Source organism: Mastomys coucha, unplaced genomic scaffold (assembly GCF_008632895.1).
Source record: "Mastomys coucha isolate ucsf_1 unplaced genomic scaffold, UCSF_Mcou_1 pScaffold18, whole genome shotgun sequence".
NCBI lineage: Eukaryota > Metazoa > Chordata > Mammalia > Rodentia > Muridae > Mastomys > Mastomys coucha.
This window is the reverse complement of record NW_022196900.1, coordinates 24,772,004-24,776,807: the sequence shown is the minus strand read 5'-3', so window position 1 is coordinate 24,776,807 and position 4,804 is coordinate 24,772,004.

The window sequence follows — 4,804 nt, the reverse complement described above, 5'->3', positions numbered from 1 at the left end:
TCCACCGACCAGAGAAGGATCTACAAGGTATTTTCCATTCAGTATCCTGTGCTGCTCAGTTATATTAGACACAGCTCTGTGCTTAACAGAGCACTGAGCTTTGTTCTCACAAGTTTATGCTTTAGCTTTTCTCACAAGTGGCAGTCAGTAAAAAAGGCGATAAATGTCCTCTGTTTGACTCCTCACCAGCCAAAGCAAATAGAGGAAGGTGAACCCAAAGGAAGGTTTCCACATCACTAAATGTGTTGCGATGATTCAGAAAAGTTTCCTAAAGGTTCAGCAAAATAGTTGGAAAGTCATAAGTCATATTTACACTATTCATAGAGGTATCTTCTCCCCCATCATCTGACTTGTTCCCTGTGCCATCAAGACTGCCAGACCAAAGATCCAACACATTGGTATTTTAAAACTAGGTCCATTTTGAGGGTCTCTTCTGTACAGAGAAATGTACAAAGATGGTACTGTGTTCTTTCAATATACCTTAGCTCATGACTCTTGACTTCTAGCCTTCTATTAAGTATAAAGTAGGTAGAGCCTATAGACGTTAAATAGTTTGACTAAGGTCATGTTAGTCAATCAAATTTGAGCTCAAATATATATGCCTCCAACAGTCAGAACCTTAACTACCTATTATTTTGGTTTCACTAACATAGGAAACAGTTTCAAATAAACTGGTTTTCTATTTAGAGAACATCATGTCTCTCCAACAGTTATTCAGAATTTACTTTGCTTATAATACATTCTTAATCTCTCCAAAACCTAGAAACTTTGATTTCCTAACAAACTACTCCATTTTCTCTGAGACCCGATTCAGGAGCATGTCCTTTATGAAGCTGTCTACCATTCCACATCTGTGTCAGTCACTCCTTATTTTCCACTGTTGTTCTGTTTGTTTATTTAACTGTCTCTTCTATAAGACATGATCTCTTGAAAGCCTGCATTGGCTTGAGCACTTTGTATCACTGGTGCCTAGGATATGACCAAATAGATAGGGCTATTAAGTAGTTTATTAACTCAGAAGAGAAACTAATGAATGGGTGGGTTGAAGGATGGATAGATGGATGGATGGATGGATGGATGGATGGATGGATGGATGGATGGAGCCATAGGTGGATGGATGGTGGGTGAATGGGGATCATGCATAGGTTGATAGGTGAATGAATGGGTTGGAAGCATGGGGAGATGGAAAGATGGATATATGGGTGAAAGGATGGAATGAGTTGGTAGGTGAGTAGATGTGTGGGCTGGATATTTTGGAGGGAGGAAAGAAGGGAAGGAAGAGAGAGAGAGGGAGTAGATGGATGGATAGGTGAAGGAAGGGGAAAATAAGGGGAAGGAAGGAGAAGATAGTTGGATAAATTTCAAATGGAAGCAATAGCAATTCATGACCTGAGTACTCATAAAGTAAAGCTAAAGCCATTGGCTTGTAAACAGCGGCATGTTAAGTCCATTGTCTCTCCAAGTTTTTAATAACTCCCCCATGTTTGTGTCCTTCCCTCTCTACCCCATCTCCAAGTATACTTTTGTTTTAAATGTATATACTACAGAACTGAAATCATATGTGTAATGTTTTCATACTGACTCAGATATAAATAATGTTTCCTCATTCTTAATGTCAAAATCCTGTGAATGGAACATTTTTGTAATGTTTAAAAATAAAATCCAAAACATAAACACCTACAGTTTTCTCCCTTGAAATTTCAATGTACAGGAAATTGTTGCTGGTGTGTGTGTGTGTGTGTGTGTGTGTGTGTGTGTGTGTGTGTTTAAAATCATCAATAAGAAAAGAAGGAAAACTACCCAAACAGTTCAACAGTTAACATGACATCATCAGCTACTAAGTGTAATATTTCTCCTTCTTCTTCTACCTCTTCTCGTCCCTTCCTGTTCCTCTCTGTCTCTATCCCTGTCTCTGTTTCTGTCTCTGTCTCTGTCTTGTTCTGTGTCTGTGTGTGTGTATATGTGTGTGTGCATGTGCATGTATGAAGGTAATCTTCTTATCTACATCTAAAATGAGACAATGGGGGTTTGAAGAGACCAAGTAACTGCCCCAATGTTACAAGCCAGTAAGAAAAAAGAAGAGAGATTCAAACATAAGACACATGCTTTTTTCTGAAAGATGAAATTAAAGAGACTCTTGATAAAAGAAAGAAAACAGTACCCAAGATCAAGGAGAACCCTCTTTTCAGTGAGAGCTCAAGACTACTTGCCAGGGTGTTATAATCATGGTATAGAACAGACATGCCCACATTTCCTATGATTCAGTCCTGCCACACTACTGCTCTTCACAAAATTAGACCATGCTTAAGAAGAGGAAAACATAACAAGCTTGCAATTTCTTTTTCATATAAAACACATGTGCAAGTTCATAGGATGACATAGATTTTTATCACAATTTCAAGTAATAGAAATGTTGGTTGTAAAAACCATGAATTATGAATTCCAGAAACAAAACTTTCTTTGCTGGCTCTAGAGGCTTCTCACATACTGTTTCACAACCTACACACTCTACGCCTCCACTCCTAAGGTGTCTGCTTCTTCTTCCTCCCCAAGCCTAAGCCATGAACCCAACGATATGCCAAACCATGTGGAGGGCATACAGAAAAAAGCCAGAGCCCAGAGTGCAGAGTCCTTCCCTGTCCAGGGCACATTAGAAAACTACAGACTCTGTGGTTCTCTCAGGCTGAGCTGTTGAGCAAGAGTGAGGAGAAAAGCAGGCAGGATGTGAGCCCTAGTTGTGTTCTGAGAATTTCTGCTTGGCTACAGATTTCTCTGGCTTGAACCATAGCAGTGGGCAGGGTAGAAAGTGTAACAGTAGAAAGTATAGCCAGTGCTCTCCGAGAAATCATCCAAGTGAAAGGAGGAGGGGTGTCAGCCTTAGCCAAGAAGGCTACCTGGCCCAAGTTCTGCCTGTGGACCAGATACTGGGGAAAAGAACATTAATAATCTTCACCCACACCTTATTTGCTTTCTATGGTATTTGCACCATCAATCTTGGGTATGCACTTGCCTTGGTAAATGTGAGTTTCCCCTAAAGCAAAACCCAAACCTCTGGGCCTAGAGCTGACAAAGATTTACAGTCTATACATACTTGTAGTTGACTATGAGTTATGGGCTTATGCAGATCTGACTTCTGGGATTCTGTGTCTGCCAGTTGCCAGCTACATAAACTTGAGAAAGTAACTCATCTCTTCATGGCATTCTCTCCCTCAAAATCTCTTTCTGTATACCCATGTTCCATTAGATGTTCGCTAATCATTTCTACTTGGATGTTTCCTTATTGCCCCAAATACAAAAATAAAACCCTATTCACCCCCTGGGCTCTTCAAGTCTTTCGTGTGCATCTTTGTGCCTGGTGAACCAGCAACTACTGAGAAGCATCTCTAAGTCTCCGTACTGGACCCTGCCTTAGGTGCTGTTGATTGTTCCTCCGCCAACTCTCTATTTTCCAGTTCATACCATTGTATCGCACCACATGATACTCCTCGAAAACAGCCTTCATACCATAGACACGAAAAAAGTTCTTTCTGGCTCATTTTGGCCAAAACAAACTACATTGTCACCTACACTAATGAAGAGACAACACGCATGAACTTTTAATAGAAACAAACTCACTGTGCTCAGCCTGGTATCCTTCATCATCTGAGTTCAACTTTCTCTTCAACCATCTTCTCCCAGACCATCTCCTTTCAAATCATTTCACTTGGTGTTTGTTTCTTTAATCAACACACAGTGTGGCTTAACTGTAGGGCATCTGCCTACACCCATGAAGTCCTAGGTTTAATCCCCACCCACTCTCCCATTCACACCACACAAAGTTATAGCATGCTTCCTTGAGTTGGTATGAAGGGTACTGTGGGTGAACAGTTGGACACAAGATCACTATAGGGGAAAGTAGACAAATTTTAGGGAAGGAAACTCATATGCATGACCTTCTACTTAAATGTGACAGCTTAAACATGAGCACTTGTCTTTTTGTTCACTTGAGACATTAAATCCCCTGAGAAATTGTTTTAAAGCATAAGTGAATGGACACATTTAATTAGATTATGGAAGGTGGGATAAATAGACGTATGGAAAATGGTTGACAGTAAAGTTAATTCAAAGGCCCCAGAGGAATATACTGAACAAAATTACTCAATGTAGCCAAGGTTCCTAGGGATCTGATGCCCCACAGAAGGAAGGAGCAAGACATGAGCACAGGAGAGCTGAAGCCTATAGCTATCTTCTGCCTTTAGCCTTAGAAAGTCTAGCAGCCACCCAGAAGGAGGAGGCAGAGGAATTAGAAACCACAGACTCATGTGTCAGACACAGAGAACACAGTTGACACATGAGGATGAAAATGACCAGGCTGCTAAGGTGTCCCCAGGAATCTCAGAACTGTGAAGTGAGGGTGGAGAAAGAATAATTAGGATAGTGTGCAAATACAATTGAAATGGCAATTATCAGAAATGCCTCAAGTTACAAAAAAGCTGGAGGAAGCCTTGAAAATCCAGAGGAAACATTTAATCTGGAACCCATTACTTATCTGAACTATCTACAAATATCAAGGTAACATTTAAACATTTTGAGATAGTTTATCTCCTAGACACACCCTCAGAAAGTTACTTTAAAAAATCCTCCAGCTAAACAGAGGAGCCAAGCTAGAAAGAGTAAGGAGAGGCAGAGGCTGAGAAGCAACAAGTCCCAGAGCAGGAGAGCAGTGAAGCTCCCAGATGCCATCCAGCAAGTCAGGATGCATAGAGAGTGGCAAACACAGTCAGAGCAGCTGAGTGTAGGGCTCCAGAAAAGGCCTGCAGAAAAG